Genomic DNA, 20,443 nt, shown 5'->3' with positions numbered 1-20,443 from the left:
GTCACTTAATACCCTTGAACTTCAGTGTTTTCATCTATAAAATAACCATTAAAACAATATTTTTCACTCTAGGATCATAGGCTTGGGAGCCCAAAGCCATGGCTTGCACGTATAGAACAAAAATAGCCACAATTCTTTGCAATTCTTACACCAAGAGGTGGAATCCACTTCTCCATCCTTTTATCTGGATTGGCCTTGTGTTGCTTTGGCCAGAAGGCTATAGCAGAAGCAATATTCTTTTTTTTTTTTTTTTAAGATTTTTTTTATTTATTTATTTGAGACAGAGAGAATGAGAGACAGAGAGCATGAGAGGGAGGAGGGTCAGAGGGAGAAGCAGACTCCCCGCCGAGCAGAGAGCCCGATGCGGGACTCGATCCCGGGACTCCAGGATCACGACCTGAGCCGAAGGCAGTCGCTTAACCAACTGAGCCACCCAGGTGCCCTGTAATTTTTCTTTCTTTTTTTTTTTTTTTAAAGATTTTATTTATTTATCTGAGACAGAGAGAATGAGAGAGACAGAGAGCACATGAGAGGGGGGAGGGTCAGAGGGAGAAGCAGACTCCCCACCGAGCAGGGAGCCTGATGCGGGACTCGATCCCAGGACTCCAGGATCACGACCTGAGCCGAAGGCAGTCGCCCAACCAACTGAGCCACCCAGGCGCCCCAGAAGCAATATTCTGAACCTGGGTTTCAAGCACCTGTTCACATTTGCTCTTGGTTTGGGAGCACTCCCTGTCAGTCACGTGAAAAAAGCTTAGGCTGGCCTCCTAGCTGATGAAGCCCATTCACTCTCACTGCTCTAGCCAACAGCAGGCCAACAGCCAGAGAGGATGTTGAGAGAGGCTGTTCAAGATGAGTGAGTCCTCGATCTGACCACAGATGCAGAAGGAAGCCAAGCCAATATCAGACAAGCCTGACCCAAATCACCAAAAACATCTAACAGACCCTCAGACTCATGAGTAGTAGTAAAAGTTATTTGAAGCCAATACATTTCAGGATGGTTTGTTATTCAGCAGAAGCTAACTGATACAGTTCTGTTTCCAAAGTTAATATTTTCTAGTTAAGTGACTTTGAGTAAGTTCTTTTTTTTTTTAAAGGTTTTATTTATTTATTTGAGAGAGAGCACATGAGAGGGGGGAGGGTCAGAGGGAGGAGCAGACTCCCTGCCGAGCAGGGAGCCCGATGCGGGACTCGATCCAGGGACTCCAGGATCATGACCTGAGCCGAAGGCAGTCGCTCAACCAACTGAGCCACCCAGGCGCCCACTTACCCTACTTCTTTTTTGTTTTGTTTTGTTTTGTTTTTTTAAGATTTTTTATTTATTTATTTGAGAGAGAGAATGAGAGACAGAGAGCATGAGAGGGGGGAGGGTCAGAGGGAGAAGCAGACTCCCCGCCGAACAGGGAGCCTGATGCGGGGCTCGATCCCGGGACTCCAGGATCATGACCTGAGCCAAAGGCAGTCGCTTAACCAACTGAGCCACCCAGGCGCCCGAGTAAGTTCTTTATAGTGCTTTAGCCTCAATACTCCTATCTGTAAAGTAGATGGGCAATTTCAACTTCATAAGCTTATTGTGGGACCTCAATGACATAATATAATTAAAATATTTGGCACAAATATTAGGCCCCAGTCAAGCCCATCATCTCTCACCTGTACACTTACAGTAGCCTTTTGTTCACTGCCTCTAGGTTCACTTTTTGACAATGGCCCCCACTCCCCGCCAGAGTGACCTCCATGACATGCAAATCTGATTAAATCAAATTCCTGCCTTTCAAATCATTCCCGGTCTTTCCTTCACCTACACCATAAATTCAAAACTCATCTACATGGCACATACATAATTCTGCCTACCTCATCAGCCATAGATTCCAATGCTTCTCCTTCCAGGCCATGCTAAGCTACTTCTAGTTCCCACAGCCCCCCACATTTTCCTTTCTGCCACTCCGTGAATTCTGTCATTCTCTGCTGTACTCTCCCCAAGGGCTTGATTTCCTGACAAACTCTGACCTGATCTACAAGTCTTCCTTCAAATGCCAAATCCTTTGTAAGTCTTCCCTAAAGCCCTCAAACAAGCTTAGACCACCTTCTCCCACCAACCCTCTTCTCACCCAGTTAAAGCAACACTCTCATTATAACTGTGGTCCTCACTGTCTTCCCCACTGAAATCACAAACCAGGCATCACCCCAAATTAGTCAGGTTTTGTATTTGTACCATGATAATAAAAAGGGTTATTAGAGTGGCCTCTGCTGTTTAGTTTAGTGGGCAAGAACAAAGACAGAAACCAAGTTAGATGTCACTAATCAGTTATCAGACTTTGAACCAGTCAACATCTCAGAGCTGCAGGGTAATAGGTCTCTGATAAGCACCCCATTTACAGATACAATAAAGAACTGCTCAAAGCAAGTGGCTGTATCCTGATCTGAGGAAAACAGTGGGCTGAGAAAAAAAATGGGAGGGGGGAGAGGTGACAAGGAAAATCCTAATAGAATAAGTAGGAAAATCTGCAGAAAGGCCTAGAAAAAACATTGATTTCAATTTTCAGAGGTGCCAAGGACAGAATGCATTTTCCTTGTGAGTAAGAAAGAGGAAATTTGGTGAGAAACAAGATCTTTCCAGAGCAGGTGCTAAAGAAATTAAATCTCACAGAGGATGGAGGAAGGCCAGAATTAGGAGCTACGTGGTAAAGAAGAAAAAAGTAGTTGGCTGGGCCAAGAGCAAAGAGGAACTGAAGAGAGGCAACATGACTCAGGGAGGGCGAAGGGGACCTCCTAGGGAAGCTGTGCTGGCTGTAATTAGAAAGTCCATCATCCCTGACCTCAGGCAGGATTCGAAGGAACACCTAAATGCTGTCGATGTGGGCCATCTTTAAGTCACTTCGCAGGGAAATAACAGTACCATTTTGTTGTCCAGATCATTAGGACGATTTAATTATCTGCCCTTCAAGCATAAAGATGAGAACATTCTCAAGCACATGAAAAACTCAAATATGACACCTATGAGCCTTTTGTGGAAAAGGTACCTGATAACAAAATATAGCAAACCCCTGAGGCTTCAAAATAAAAGGCCTCTTTCGCAGCAAAGCCATGGTAATAAGGCTGGTACTGCGCAGTAAATGGATTTGAATATTGAATTAAGATTAAACAACTGTCAGAATTACAGATCAGAATATTAATATTATGAGTTCCAACAAGGGAAAATAATTTCACTAAGAAAAAAATGGGAAGTGTGAGGAGGGGATATGGAGACATAGACTATCTAATATTCTCATATTTCAAAAAAGGCACTACGGATACCACCCAATATGAAACATATAATTTAAAAGCAATTTCTCTTCACCCCTTTAATGTATTTCATAATGTTTTTCTTAACTTTTGAAGTTATCTCTTAAGAATAAATATCTCTTCTTGTAAAGAAACAGCTGAAGTTCAGCAATTCCTTCCTTTTCATTAAGTTAAAGAAAAAGTAAATGTAGTTTTTATTCAAATGGTATGCATATAATGATCACATTTTTATAAAATTATTTGTACTTAACTTTATCCCTAGGTTTGCAAAGACAATTGTACAAAACAATACTGTCTGAAACTTATAATGCTAATGCATGCGTGGAAGAATCTGGGGTGAGATTTTACTTGCTTCTATGAACTTTTCAATACTGTTTGCTTTTTTGGGGGGCGCCTGGGTGGCTCAGTTGGTTAAGCGACTGCCTTCGGCTCAGGTCGTGATCCTGGAGTCCCGGAATCGAGCCCCGCATCAGGCTCCCTGCTCGGCGGGGAGTCTGCTTCTCCCTCTGACCCTCCTCCCTCTCATGCTCTCGGTCTCTCATTCTCTCTCTCAAAATAAATATAAAAAAAAATACTCTTTGCTTTTTATTCTTATGTACTGTATTTGCAAAAATAATAACGATATTATTCTTTAAAAACACACACACACACACAAGGCCATAAGATTGGTTTCAGCTCCATGCTCACACTGGTTGGTTACCAGGCCACCACGCTAAGAGGGATTTTGAGCTGCATCGAGGCTCAGCAGAAACCAATAGTCTGATTGGTCAGCAAATCTGCCACAGCCCCAAGAAGAGGTAATGCCACACAGGCTGTATAATCAACATTCCACAGCCTGATAAAAATAAGAGCCATATATTGTGTATAACAATTAGAAAATTCAAATAAGGACAGATGTTTATATCATTCACTCCATAAAAGTTGACTAGGCAAAAAGTTACACATGCTAGATAACTTATGTGCATCTAGAAAGTACAATATGTAGGCAACCATAAAAAGAGGCAAATGATAATTTATTATACTAAGCTCTCTAGTGTTTGAAATTTCCAATAATATATAATATTTAAGAAACAGAAAGTTGGAATAGAATTAACGTGGAAGACTGTCACTCTAAAAATAAGTAGTATTCATCCACAGATACATAAACTACATGAAAAGCCCATTCATCTCATTGAGAGATGCTTTTTCAATGAAATTCTAATTTTATGTTTAATAAATATTTATCAACATTTATAATGTATGTAGATTATTTTGATCAAATGAGAACTGAGAATAATTACAGTGACAACTCAATCCAGAAGAGAAAATATTAAACGAAGATCAGGATGGCAATAAGATTTTTTTAAAATTATATTTCAAAGAGAGGGGACAAATAAAGAAAGAGTCCATTTAAATGATTTCCTTTCTTTGCCCTGCAGATGCTTTACTGAACTGAATGTGTCCCAGGGTCTGTGTTGGTTGCTGGGGTTATCAAGGTGAATGCCACACTGCTGCCTTCTAGAAAGGGCCACGTGCTGTCCATTTCAGTGAACAGAAAACCGGGAAAGGTTGGGCACTAGGAAGCCAAGGTGGGAGGGAGTTTGAAAAAGTGAGTGGTGAGTTCTGTGGCGGAAAGGAAAAAGTGGGGTGACCTACAGAGAGCTGTTAGGAGGTCACTGGGTGTGTCACTGGAACCTAAGCAAAATTCTTTGTTGTCCAGTCATCTTGGATCAGCTGGCAAAGGGCTGTGATTAAGTTAGACATTGTGTATGCACAGCCCGCAGAGAAAGGGACACTTAATAGCAGGGGGAGGCGGGGGGGTGGATCTTTAAACTCGCCTTGACATCCACATCTAGAAAATCAAATGTACAAGGCAGACGCCGGGGGGCTTCTGGAGGGGAAACCCGGGGCCAGACAGGAGAGCTGGCTCCGTGGACACCACCAGCTGTAAGTACACTCCAGTGAATTTGCCTGGACAGAGTTTCCTGGGATCCAGGATGAAAGGAGGCTTGAGGGCTGCCTAGCAACACTATGTTTATGCAACAGTCCGGAGAACATGGAAGGAATAAGAGAGGGGGAAAAAAAGAACAGTTTCTGAAGAGAGGGTGCCAGAGAGTTCCAGCCGCGCCAGTGATAGGGAGCCCCTGCTTGTGGGCAGGCCCGCCAAGGCTGAGCCTGGCCACGTGATGCCCAGATTCCGCAGGCTGTGCGCTGACATGGGAAACGGGCCGGTGGGTCCCAGATTTCCCCAGCTTCCCCCACTAATCACAGCTCTCCTCGGCTTCTCCATTGTTTTCACAGCTGTTCAGCTGCTCCTGCTCAGTCAGGGGACAGACAGGCCGACTCCAAATCACGGAGCAGAGAATAATACTCGGGCCAAAGAGAGGGTGCACAAAATGGGATTTTTATTGGTGGGGTGGGAGTGAGGGGGCTGCGGGGAGATGGGAAAGATGGGAAAGACGCACAACTCTTAACCCTTTCATTGGCTGATCAAGTGTGAGTGTTCATTTCCAACAGAAAAGAGACGGTATTCACAATTAAAATTGTTCTGGAGCTCCCAAATTTGTGAAGGATTGGGTTTTTCCAACGTGAGATCATATTTGCCCACAAAAATAACATTGGAAATGGTAGCCATGTGCCCAGGCCGTACCACAAAAGCCTATTTAATTCTCAGCATATTCAGTTCAGGTAGCAAAAGAGGAAACTTAATAGTTTAAAGGAAAAGCATAGCTGATATTTACAGATTGCTCACTACCGACTCAGTACAGTAGGTATATAATTTCACAACATCCACACTCTAAATCCATGAAGTTGGTATAATTATCTCATTTTGCAGATGAGGAAACTGAGGCTTGAGGCAGTTAGTAACTTGCCCAAAGTTACAGATCTATTAAGAGATGAGGCCATGATTGTCAAAGAGGCGATCTGACCCACAAATCAAGATTGTTAATCATTACATCCTTCCTTTTAATACCCCATATCAGTTTCCTATTCCTGCAGTAACAAATCACCACAAATTTAGTAGCTTAAAGCAACATGAATTACAGTCTGGAGGTCAGAAGTCTGAGATAAGTTTCACTGAGCTAAAATCAAGTTGTGATATGTCTGCATTGCTTCTGGAGACTAGGGAAGAATCCCTTTTCCTGACTTTTCTGGATTCTAAAGGCTGCTGACATTCCTTGGCTCCTGGCCCCTTCCTCCCTCTTCAAAGCCAGCTGCATAGCACCATCTCTCTCCTTCTGCTTCTGTCCTTCCACCACTGTTCTCTTACCTGGATCCTTGTGACTACTTTTAAGGCCCACCCAGATAATAGAGGATAATCTACCCATTGCAAGGTCCTTAACTTAATCACATCTGCAAAGTCCCTTTTGCCATCTAAGGTAACATATTCACAAGGTTCCAGAAATTAGGACATGGACATCTTTGAAGTCCTTTACTCAGCCTCCCACAACCCCTAATAACATATGCATATTTTAACCAGTGTGTTCATCATGCTGTTACCTGTTACACACTTTTGTTCTGCTCCTACTTACACTACAAGTGTTTTGAGGATGGGGACTATGTTCTACTCATCTTCAAATCCTTTAAATCCTACTTCCTCATAAACACAAAGTAGGCTCTCATAAATGTTTCTTGTGTTTGACAAATGAATGATGAGTAAAATGAATAAATTTAAATATGGCCATAATTTGAGCTACATACATGTCATTTATAACAAAAATAAAAAGAACAGAATTGAACTGATCCTTGGAACCACCATAATGTGTACTGAATGCTCTATCCTTATAAGTCATGCTGCTTTAGGCTTCCTTCTTTGCTCATTCTATTCCCCTTCCTGGGACATCCTTCCTACCTGGTTATTTCCTAGTCATCCTTTCAGACTTAGGTCAGGGGTCCCTTTTCCCAGAAAACCTTCTTTGACACTCTCAATCTCTCTCTCTCCTCTGTCTGTGTCTGTCTCTCTCTGTCTCTGTCTCACACACACACACACACACACACACACACACACACACACACACACTAGTGTGCTTGAGGTAGCTGAAACTAGCTTGCTAGAGCTGACTGTGTACATTTTTTCTCAACTCCTCATTTTGTGACATCATATTTATAGCCATGGTAGGAGTATTTACACCACAGAAATTGGCAAATGCCACAAATCAGGGCTGTTTTTTCCAGAGAGGGACTATTTAGTATTTACACAACTGCACTAACCCTCCATAGGCTTAGTCCTCACTTTCTGAATGTGGACCCATAGCATTCCCTACCTTACCACACTATTTCTCCCTTTTATAATCTTCTGTTTATATGCTGACTACTTTTTCAGGCACTTACCACCACACATGCTAGTGGAGAGGTAGAATTAGGGCAATGGTTTCATGATACCTTAAATTATCTGATAACCCTTGACAATATTATAGTCCCTCCAATAATTCAACCCGGTACAGCAATTTGTGGACTGATCCTCTAATTCATTTCAGGTAAACATTCAGTCCAATGTGGGGATTATCATCCCCTATCTAGGTATCTTCCATTAAGCAGCTGCATGGGGCCACTGAGAAAGGAAAGGAGCATGACCTGCTCTCCTGTGACTATTCATTCTCATGCTCTTGTGCTTCTTCTTGGAGTGGGGGTCAGTGAAGGAGCAGCTTGTTCCACCGGAGAATGTGAGGGGCACACTTGTATGTTCCAGTGCCCTTTCTTCTTCCTCTCTCACTGCCTTTCTACTCATAGTCTGAAATAGGTGAGCACTAATTGCTTCAGCCAGCATGGACCTGGCCCTATGCAGGAGCCCCCAAGACATTGGAGACATCGTCAGTCTGATTCCAGCCAATTTCTTTAATGTCCACAGTAGTCTCTGATGAACTTTCAGATCAACAATCTCCTTACCCTCATCATCCCAAATCCAAGGCCTATAGAAGTATGTGGAATTTTCCAGTGTTCCTTAAGAACCCACAATAATAGGTGGGATGATCTTTGCCCTTTCCAACATCCTTACCACTTCTATCTCCAAACTGCAGGATCCTGAAAGTGTGTCTTAAATCTAGCAAACATCCATCTGGAGAATCAACTATCACTTTACCCTTCTTGAAAAATGCCAAGGATTCAATTAGAGTAGGGAAAGGAGGCTAACTTCAATTAAACTCTTTCTCTAAAATCTCTACACACACACATACACACACACACACACCTTTATGTGATTAGACAAGTGGGGAAAAGTGTTGTTCTGTTTCTTTTAGAATGACATGCTATGCAAAACTTACATGCCCAATGCTGGGCATTATAGCAGGTGTCTCTTTTATCAAGCTCCTCCAGGACCTGTCCTGGTTGAGTTAAGGTAAGAAAAGTGGCGAGCTCATAGAGATCCTCCCAACTCTGTTCCCAGGAAAGGTCTCTGCTTCTAGGATGCCAGGAATTAAGTAACTCACACCAAACTTTCAGAAGTTTTTGGGCCCCCACAAAACAAAGATATCTTTGCAAAACCTTCTTCTGGTCATATCAATGAAGGGCACTGGACTTTGCTGAATTTCCAACTGGGATACCTAATCCTATAATTTCTAACCCCCTTCTCCTCTATGATCCCACTGACTCTCCTGAAGGTCACACCATTATTAAAACCTCCCCCAACTATCTAGACTGAGCCATATGAGACATTTCCAAAATCTTTTTCCCCACTCAAGTATCAGTCCTAAGCATCCAATTCTGGGTTCCTTTTTCTGACCATCATCTTGGCCCTATGATGCTTTTTGGAGGTAGAATTCTATCTTCTCAGTGAGAGGAATCCCTGGACAATCTTACCTCACCATCTAGAGTAAAGAGCAATCCCAAAAGAGGAAAAAAAAAATGCAAGAGCTTGTGACCTCTCTCTCCCCTCCCATGCAGAAGGAATTCCAACCACACAGGTTCTGAGAGAAGTTTCTAAAAACAAATTAGTGGAAAGCAAAATTTCAACCAATTTTTTATTTTGACCAAATCACCTGCTCCCAACCATCTGCCAAGGCTACTTAATCCATTTGGGACTGTGACCTCAGGGCCTTAAACTTGCATGCATAAAAAATATATATTGGCTCCAAAATAAGCAACAAAAACTGCAAATCAAAATAAATGAAGGTTGAACTAAATATCTACATAAATGTAATATTTTGTCATCTACTAGACTACAAAATAACTCATATAGTTATTTATAATTATAGAAAATAGGGGATATGTTTGAAATGATCTTGGGTAGAGCCTTCAAAAGAAAGGTGCCTAGAATGCTAAAGTATCCCTGTCTAGTTCTATGGCTCATGGCATATCCTTGGCCAAAACTGGAGTTCATTTTCTCTACAGGAGTGAAGAAAGGATGGGGAAGATGAGAGAAGCCTTCACCTGTACTAGTGGTTGCAGGGGTCCCATCACGTACCCCATACTGCTTTCCAACCCCTCTGCCTGCAGACACTGAAGCCTGCCCTATGCTCTTTGCATTGTAGGCTGGTTTCTGTCTCTGTCTCCTCTAATCCCCACTTGGATCCCCATATCCATTGCAGTAATTCCAGATGGAAGAGATTACAAATCTCATTTATTTCAGGTAAGTAAATTCACATCAGCAACTCCAGAAAGGGGTACACCCTTCCCAAGGAGCCAAGTGATGAGCAAATACTGAGAACCACTATATACAAATAATAATACATACATAATACTCACTGTGTGCCAAGCACTGTTCTAAACATTTTCCAATTCTATCAACTTTATTATTATGCCCATTTTCAGATGAGAAGAATGTAGCAGAGAGAGTAAATACCTTGCCTAAGTTCCTGTAGGCAGAAAGCAATAGAGGTCTTAGTCACTACACCTAACATTGGGTCACAAAGATAGGAAGAACCTCAGACCAACAACAATTGGAGCAGCTGCCTTGAAGCCAACCTTTGTGTGCATATGGCAGATGAAACCAAGCATCCCAGGACTATGTATCTCTGGACAACTTCTTGAGAGAGAAGCACATGGTCTATCTCATTTACATCATGTTTCTCTGAATGGCTCAGCCTGTTCTCTGTAATACCCTTTGCCTCAAGACCTTCCAACAAAACATGCAGAGCCACTCAGGCACTTAATCACAAGTGGCTGGATTTGGCTAATCAATTACTACTTGTGGTGAGTCTCCTCTCCCCAGGAATATCTGAAGAAAAGTACTTGAAGGAATGCAATTGATCTTACTGTGGTCTTACAGAGCACACAGGTGGATTTCCATTTCCTTCGTTAAGATTCCTGCTCTGCACATCCCAGCCATGGCACCATGGATAAAATATTACATTTCCCTATGTTTCAACCTCAATTGTAAAATGGGAATAATAATGGTATCTAACCACAGGGCTGCCAGAAACATTAAATGAACCTCATGGAAGGGGTTTAACCTTTTGACTGATAGGTGCTAACTATTCATTAACTCTTAGCAAAAACTAAACATATCAAAATAAAAGTGCTCAAAATTGTATGTGGTGTTTTATATACATTATCATTTAATCCTCTGAACAGTGCTTCAAGGGAAGCAAAAGTATTAAAATAACAGAAAAGTAATCTTAGATTTAGAGAAGCTTAAAAAATTATCTAATCATATAGCTTACAAAATATGGAGCTGGAACTGGAGCCCGGAATTCTTTCAGAAAATATAGAACTCCGCAGCCAGACCTTCAGCATAATCCAGACATAAGTGGCACTCACTCATCAGACCTTTGTTGATTGAATAAATGACTCTTAATTAATATAGGATTTAGAGTTGGTTGTATTCCTAAATTTGATTTTTATGATTCGAGTTACATTTTAAAATCTAAGTTTGTATTAGCAAACCACATACAATACATTAAAAAAGATCATTCACCATGATCAGGTGGGATTTATTCCTGGGATGCAAGGATGGTACAATATTTGCAAATCAATCAACATCAATACACCACATCAACAAAACAAAGGATAAAATCATATGACCATCTCAATAGGTGCAGAAAAAGCATTTGACAAGATTCAACATCCATGCATGATTAAAAAAGAAAAAAAAACTTCTCAACAAAATGAGGTTACAGAGAACAAACCAATAGCTGCAGCAATCAGACAAGAAAAAGAAATAGGCATCCATACTGGTAAAGAAGTTAAACTGTCACTATTTGCAGGCCACATGATATTATACATAGAAAATCCTAAAGACTCCACCAAAAAACTACTAGAACCAATAAACGATTTCAGTAAAGTGGCTAGATACAAAATTAATACCCCAAAATCAATAGTGTTTCTGACAACAGTACTAACAACAAAGTCATGGAAATAGGAATTTAAAAAAAACAACACCATTTATAGCTGCACGAAAAAGAATAAAATACCTATGAATGAACTTAACCAAAGAGGTGAAAGACCTGTACTCTGAAAACTACAAAATGCTGATGAAAGACATTGAAGATGACAAAAATGAATGGAAAGATATTCCATCCTCATGGATTATTAGAAATAATATTATCAAAATGTCCATATTACCCAAAGCACTCTACAGAGTCATTGCAATCCCTATCAAAATACCAACAGCAGTTTTCACAGAACTAGAACAAACGATCCTAAAATTTATATGGAACCATAGAGAACCCCAAATAGCCAAAGCAATTCTGAGAAAGAAGAACAAAAGAAGAAGAACAAAACGGGAGGTACCACAATTCCAAATTTCAAGATATACTACAAAGCTATAGTAATCAAAACAGTATGGTACTGGCACAAAAATACACACATAGATCAATAGAACAGAACAGAGACCCCAGAAATAAACCCATATCTATATGGCCAATTAATCTATCCAATTAATCTATGGCCATTAATCACAATGGGAAATTTCAATTTCCAAAAAATGGTGCTGGGAAAACTGGACAGCTACATGTAAAAGAATGAAACTGAACCACTTTCTAACACCATAAAAAAAAAAAAGCTCAAAATGAGTTATAGACCTAAAGCTGAGACCTGAAACTATAAAAATCCTAGAAGAGAACACAGGCAGTAATTTCTCTGACATCAGCCATAGCAACATTCTTCTAGATATGTCTCCTAAGGCAAGGGAAATAAAAGCAAAAATAAACTACTGGGACTACATCAAAATAAAAAGCTTTTACACAGCAAAGGAAGTCATCAGGAAAATAAAAAGACAACCTACAGAATGGGAGAAGATATTTGCAAATGACATATCCAATAAGGGAATAATATCCAAAATATATAAGGAACTTCTACAACTCAACACCAAAAAAACAAATTATCCAACTAAAAAATGGGCAGAAGACCTGAGTAGACATTTTTCCAAATGTCTTCCAGATGGCCAACAGACACAAGAAAAGATGCTCAACATCACTCATCATAAGGGAAATGCAAATCAAAACCACAATGAGATATCACCTCACATGTGTCAGAATGGCTAAAATCAAAAACACAAGAAACAAGTGCTGGCGAGGATGTGGAAAAAAAGTAACCCTCATGCACTGTTGGTTGAAATGCAAACTACTGCAGCCACTGTGGAAAACACCATAGAATTTCCTCAAAAAATTAAAAATAGAAATACCATATAACCCAATAATATCACTATTGGGTATTTACCCAGGGAAAATGAAAACACTAACTCAAAAAGATATATGCATCCCTATGTTTATTGTGGTATTATGTACAATAGCCAAGACATGAATATATATATAAGAATATCATATATATATAACAGATATGATATAAAATATCATATATATATAACAGAATATTACACAGCCATAAAAAAGGATGTGATCGTTCCCCTTGAGACAACACAGATGGACCTAGAGGGTATTATATTCAGTGAAATAAGTCAGACTAAGAAAGACAAGTACCATATGATTCCACTTAAAAATTTTAAAATTGGAATCTTAAATGAATAAACAAAAAGAATCAGAACTGTAACTACAGAGAACAAATTAATGGTTGCCAGAGGGGTGGGGGTTGAGCAAAATGGATGAAGGGAAGAGGGAGATACAAGCCTCCAGATATGGAATGAGTAAGTCATTGGAATAAAAAGCAGAGCATAAGGAATACAGTTGGTGATACTGTAATAGGGATGTAATAGGACAGATGGTAGCTATACTTAGGGCGAACATAGCAAAATGTATAAACTTGTCAAATCACTAAGTTGTACACCTGAAACTAATGTAACATTGTGTGCCAACTACACTCAAATTAAAATAAGTTCAATTAAATTAAAAAAATAAACCTAAGTTTGTAACCAGCAATTTCATACTAATCAACGGTCATTCAGAATGAGAAAAAACAAAAACAAAAAGCCTACTATGTTCAAGGAACTGAGCTAAGTAGGTGTCTGGGTGTTTTTTCCCATCTACCTTACTTGAGCCAGGAGGATTGGGGGTAGGGTGGGAAATAAATGTGCAAGTGACCCCATTTTTTTTCTAAAACTATAATCTATGGAACAGATAGCATTTACAATATTTGTTTGAAATAAGTGCATAGTAAGTTATACCCCAGGGACTAGTCACTTAACTAACCCATCAAAAATAACCAGGGTAAGGGATTGGAGGCTCCTGATATAATCTGTATATTTATAAGAGGCTTCGCTTCAAAAAGGTAGCTCCAAGCCCAGATCCCAAGACCTTTGTTTGAACTCTTGACTGCGGCATAACTGACAGAGAGAATTAAAGGGGATATGAAGACCTGGGACTGAACTTTTTCAATAGTCTCAGCTCGGCTCACATTGCTCACGATATTAGAGGCTGCCGTGATGATATTAAATGATGCTGCACTGACAGAGATTAACAGAGTATGCAATTAGATTTAAATGCTGTAATTGGAACATGCTGTTAAGTGCCTACCATCAGTCCTGGGTCTCCCCATAGAGCAAGCCAGTCTCTCCTTGGGTTGCTCTGTAAATTTAACACTGTCCTCACCAGCCACAAATCCTCTGCCACTTAGGCAGAGAGAATGAACAGGGCTAACGTTATTGTGAATTGCCATGTATTATGCTGCACTCATCTATGTTACTGCATAGTTTTGAAATGCTTTCAAATCTAGTTAGATCTTCTGAGCTTTATAGCAGCCATGGAAAGGAGGACAGGTATTGCAAGGATGCAGTCAATGATTGAGACAGGTGAACAGACCCACTCAGGGTCTCTCCTAAGCTACTCTGCGAATGAATCGTGGATCTATACTAAATCTTTTGACTCCAGATTCCATGTGCTTCCTATCATGCCATGTTGCCTCCGTAGGTTGTGATTTCAAATTTATTCTGCCTACTGAACATTCTTCTCTCCGGAGGGGAAGCTGCTCAGGCCCACTCCAGGACAAGCTACCACATTTTGATATGTTACCTCATGCGCATAGGCCTCCACCAACAATATGGCCTTTGTTAATCACTGGCAATACCACAGGGTGAGGTCAATCCATCGCCGTGTGCTTGTTGAATATCTTCTATGTGTCAAGTCATCAATAAGCACCATGTAAGAAATATTTTAAAAGGATCTTAAAATCTAATCAACTATTTCTGACTATCTGTGTGATTCAGTTTGCCCACATACAAAGTATAAAAATAAAAACAATAGTTAACATTTGCCAAGATAATTACTATGTGCCAGGCCTTTCAGATGCTCTATATGTACTAAGTCTCAGATTTTAAAAGTTGGTTTTCAGACTGTCCATGTGGTAACAGGATTCCAGAATGGTGCTATGGAGGTCATTGAGAAGTGGGGAGGGTACACTGGATGGGTCTCTGGGTCAGCCCTCCAAATGTCACCCAGAAAAAGTCCCTGAAAATGTGGGGTTTGTTCATTCATGTATTTTGTAGGTATTGAATTGCTAAAAATCAGTTATATATTATACATGGTTCAAAATTCAAAAAGTAGAAAAATGTACCGAATGAAAAACCTTTCTCCTATCCAAATCCCCCAGCTACCCAGTACACCTCTCTCCAAAAGAAAAAGTGAAACAAAACAACAGAAAAATTTTCACTATTACTGTTATGTGTCCTTTCAGAGATATTAATGAATATAGAAGCAAATGTGAGTATTGATCCTTTTTTTCCATTTTCCTTATGTACCATACACACTGTTCTACAGCTTGATTTTTCACTTAAAAATGCAAGTTGGAGATCTTTCCATATCAGTTGCTAAAAAGCTTCAGCTGCAAAATTCCATTTAACTAATCTTCTGTTGATCAATATTTACATTATTTCCAATCCTTTACTATAAAGAATAATACTGCATATGTCATTTTCACATGGGTAAATATAACCATAATATAATTTCCTGGAAGTGGAATTGTAGGGTCAAAGAAGAAATGCATTTGTAATTTTGTTTAATACTGTTTAAACTATACCAGTTTCCCTCCCACTGGGAGCATATAGGAGTGTTTCCACAGAGTCTTGGCAACATGAGAGTATCATCTCATAGTTGAATTTTTGCCAATTTGATAGGTGAAAATGGTATATGAATATAATTTTAATTTCCCCTATTATGCAAAATGTCAAGGAACTCTCCTTTTTATAAGTCTTTAGTTTGGGATTTTCCTTTCCTCTGACCTGTCTATGCATATCCTTTGACCATTTTTCTAGTGGGCTGACCATCTTTTTTATATTGATTTGTTGAGAGCTATTTACATATTAGAGAGATTATCCCTATTGATAAATCGCAGATGTTTTGCCTAGGGTCAATTGTCTTTTGACTCTGCTCATAGCATTTTTTTTGCATACAGATTTTTTAGATATATCAATATTTTTCTTCTGCCTTTTACATTTTGTATAGTAAATGAAAAGATTTTTCCTATTCCCAAGTAATAAAAAAAGTCTCACGTGTTTTCTTCTACTTCTTTTATGAATTCATTTTTTACTTTTAAGTCTTTGATCCATTTGGAATTCATCTTAGTGTATAATGTGAATGTGAATCCAGTTATTTTCCAAATGGCTACCCAGTTATTATTATAAGGACTAATCTGTTATTGTTCCCTTCCATACACACACATATACACTGAATTGAGTTGCTAAATTTATTATATCCTAATTTCTATATATATTTGAATTTCATATATATTTGGAATTTTGCTTTTTTCAGTGGTCTTATTTATCAGCCAATCTCACTAATTTATTAAAGCTTTATGATACGCTTTGTTTTTTAGAACTGATGTTCCCTCATTGCTCCTCTTTTTCTGTGTTTTTTGCCTACTCTTATTGTTTCTTTTTCCATAAGAACTTTTTAAAAAGTCTTGGCATTTTTATTGGAATGCTATTCAATTTACAAATTAATGTAGGGAAAAAATTTATCTTTATTAGGTTGAGTTTTTCTATCCAAGAACTCAGTATATGCCTTATTTGTTCAGCTCTTCTTTTGTGGAATTTCAGAAGTGTATATGTGTGTGTTATATGCATGTAGACAAGTATGTAATTGCATTTATACATATATGTATATGTGTATATAATTTGTATATACATAAGATAAATGTGATGTTGCATTAATCAATTGACTTTCATTTTGTTTGGAGAATGATCATAGAAAATTTTTTATTATATCTATTAGTTTGAAAAAATTTATTAATATATATCTTTATATTGATTCATTCTTATGTTCCTGGAATAACTCCTCTTCCTTATGGTGTAGTATTCTTTAATATGCTGCTAAATTCTATAAAAGTTCTGAATTTTTACATCTCTGTAAAATTCTTTTACAAGAATTTTTTAGAATATGAAACACTGACAATCTGGGTTTTTTTTTAAGATTTTATTTATTCATTTGACACAGAGAGAGAGAGCACAAGCAGGGGGAGTGGCAGGCAGAGGGAGAGGGAGAAGCAGGCTCCCCACTGAGAAGGGAGCCCCATGTGGGGCTTGATCGCAGGACACTGGGATCATGACGCAAGCTGAAGGCAGACGCTTAACCCAACTGAACCACCGAGGCACCCCCTGACTACTGATCTGTAAGATCCCTTTAAGTACTAATAGCCATTGAATAAAATCCAAGAAACAGTATGAGAATAATTGTCACAAAGCTTAGTACTGACCATAAGAGCAAAAAGGAATTAAAATAATTCTTTTCCACTCTCTGTGCTTCTTACAGTGTCCATCACAAAAATGGTGTACAATGGGTAAAAAGTAAATAAATGAACAAATATTTTTGAACATGAGAAGGCACGTGACAGTGCAAGATACAACAATGACTAGGAGGGTCCCAGAGAGTAATGTGATGGACTAGAAAGAGTATAGAGTTTGGACTCTAGAAGACCCACAATCTAATCCCAGCTCTGCTCCCTTGGTAAATGAAAGACCTTAGAGCTTTACACTCATCTGTAAAATGGGAAGAATAACATATAGCATGAGGTTTTTGGTAAACACTAAATGAAATACTCTATGTAATTAGCAAGCATATTGCTTGATAAACAGCAGATTCTTCAAAAAATTACTTCCCTTCCCCACTCATTCATCTCCAACCCTTATTAAGAATGTAATACTATAATACAGGGAATAAAGCAAGAAAACACACACATGCACCAACCACAGTGAGTGGAGAAGCCTCTGTGGTAGGGTTATGGTAGGAGCATTGACTTTAGAGCCATGGAGAACTGGGTTCTAATCCCAGGCTGGCCACTGTGTAAATGTATGACCATGGGCAGGTTAGCCAAACCACTAAATCTCAGCATCCTGTCTATAAAATGGGAATAATAATACTTACTATTTCATACAGTGGGTATAAAGACTAAGTGAGACAATACACTTAAAACACCTGGCACAAAAGCGCAATGGTACTCATCCCCCTGCTGTGTCCTTGCTCCTTCCTGTGAGTTACACAACTGACAGCTGATGTAGTGATTACCTACTGGCTGCCAAGAATTCTCTTCAGCAAGACTCTCTCCTGCGGAGTAGAGAATTCTAGCTGTCGGATCAGAAGAGGCGACAACAGGAGCCCCATCCCACTCTACTTTCTTCCTTGACCTCAATCCTTCCAGCCATGTAGACCCCCTCATTGCAGTACTTAATCATATGCTGTCGTTTATAGTTACTCAACTGGTTGGCGTGTTATGCTCTACTCAGCAAAAGCACCCTGCCTCCTGCTGTTCTTTTATCTCTCAAAGCATCTCTCACTGAACCGAGCCCAAAGTCAGCAAGCAATTAAATGCTGTAAATCAGGTAATTTTAGGGTTGGAAGGTTACGGAAAGGTGTGATATGTGAGTCCTTTCAACTACTGTTGATAAACCTGTTTGAAAAATTCCACTGAAAGATTCTACTTCTCACCACCGCCAATCTCACTGGAATGTTCCCTCACACACTAGGGTCTTTGCATGGCTCTTATTTGACCTTGGACTATTCTTCCCCACTCCCTCTTTGCCTTTTTTAGTCCTACTGCCATGATACTTAAACTGGTGCTTCTTGTAGGAAGCCTTCCCTGATCCCTCGGGCTGATCCCCTGATCAGCATCACCCTACAATACACCATTATAACCATCTGCACTCTTCCTTATTACTCTGATCACAGTTAGTACTTATTCACATTTGTAATCATTTGAAAAATAAACATCTTTCTCACTCACTAGGGCATAAAATCCATAAGGCCAGAAACAAGTCTATTTTTGCACATCATATTATAACGAGTACCTGACCTTCACTTGGTCTAAGGTTGGCTTTTAATAGATGTTTTTTGAATTAATTAGTAAATGGGTTAACCACTCTTAAATGCCTCCCAGTAAGGCTATACTTCTACACTCTCTGTATTACCAGATCCCCACCTCAGCTCAATCATGAAGTAAGATCCAATCCTTTTTCCCTCTTTCCAAATATCTTACCTTAATGGCAGACAACTTACCACTAAGCATCTCCAGTCTGATCTACTACTTGGGAGAAATCTATCTTTCCCTTTTCTTCCAGGCTAGCAGTCTACCCCATCCCACCCCCACACTACCCAGGTGTGCACATCAGACACACACACAGAGATGCACACACTGAGCATTCCCTCCACACAGACCTTGTCTGATTCTGGTATGATGTGAACACTTTCTCTATATTTAAGTGTAATGTGTATTAGACAGTCATAAATCCTAGAGTTCTGTGCAAGACTCGGGCCACTTTGTATTCAGATCTATTCCTTGCCTCTCCTCTGCTCCATATCATATTAGGGACTCACCTCCCTAGCCTGAAACTCCCAGGAGAGATACTTAAGAGACTGGAGCAAGAGGGAGGGTTCCAGAGTATCCCCACCCCTTCTCCATGCTGGAGAGCCACATCATTTCCTTGGCTACAGATGCCATCTGATAAGCTGGCCATGGTCAAGCTTTGCCCAGTGATGCTAGGTTCCAGGAACACTTGCCTGCCTTGGTCCCTCTAAGCTATAGAGGTGGAGGCTTCTTGCTGCCACAGATCTTTGGGTTGCCTTACTGTCCCTTGCTGGTGTCTCATCTTTTCTATCACCTGTGTAACCAATTCCTACATTAAACTGCCTCAAAATGGTTTTTATTTTCCTAGTTGGACTGATAGAAATGAAGATAAAACAGAAAGCTAGAGCAACTATCCTATATTTTGTCATTGAGCTTTGTGATTATTTGTGTGCCTGTCATTCCCATCTTAGGATGCAGGCGCCAAGCATTTTACATTCTCTGCATTACCATACCAACTCCCAAAGCACCTTCTACATATTAAAACTTCCATAAATATTCATTGAATGAATGAAGAAGTGAATGAATGAATGAACCGAACCTTGGGAGTTATAATATCTTTTTTTTTTTTTTTATTCATGAGAGAGAGAGAGAGAGAGGCAGAGGGAGAAGCAGGCTCCAAGGAGCAGGGAGCCCGATGCGGGACTCGATCCCAGGACCCTGAGATCATGACCTGAGCCGAAGGCAGACGCTTAACCATCTGAGCCACCCAGGCGCCCGGGAGTTATAATATCTTAAGTGTTTAAAACTTCCATGTATATCATAAAGTTGTTATACATTAATTAGAATCCGTCGATAAGTACCTTCCTCAATGACATACAAATCTGGAAGTAATGTAATTAATTCAAAATTACATAAGCAATCAAGGTGTGCTTACTTTTCCATCAATCAAGGCATAATTAGCTGTGAGAAAGCTCAAAAGGGGTTTGTATAGCCTTTAATGGGGCTTATACAGCAATGACAACTAAGGAATCAGCAGAGCATTGTCAAAAGCACTAGACAATTAATGCTGCTTGAACATCAT

At 39.7% G+C, this 20,443-nt stretch overlaps 1 long non-coding RNA gene across 1 annotated transcript in view; it reads right to left on the bottom strand.

Annotated features, from left to right (window-relative positions):
• LOC118019348 overlaps positions 1-20,443 on the bottom strand; it is a 75,836-nt gene that overhangs the window by 5,356 nt on the left and 50,037 nt on the right. The gene's annotated exons all lie outside the window — the stretch shown is intronic.

Source organism: Mirounga leonina, unplaced genomic scaffold, assembly GCF_011800145.1.
Source record: "Mirounga leonina isolate KUSES-001 unplaced genomic scaffold, KU_Mleo_1.0 Mir_173, whole genome shotgun sequence".
Lineage (NCBI taxonomy): Eukaryota > Metazoa > Chordata > Mammalia > Carnivora > Phocidae > Mirounga > Mirounga leonina.
The sequence above is the reverse complement of the archived record's forward strand: the minus strand, read 5'-3'. Positions and strand labels throughout refer to the sequence as shown.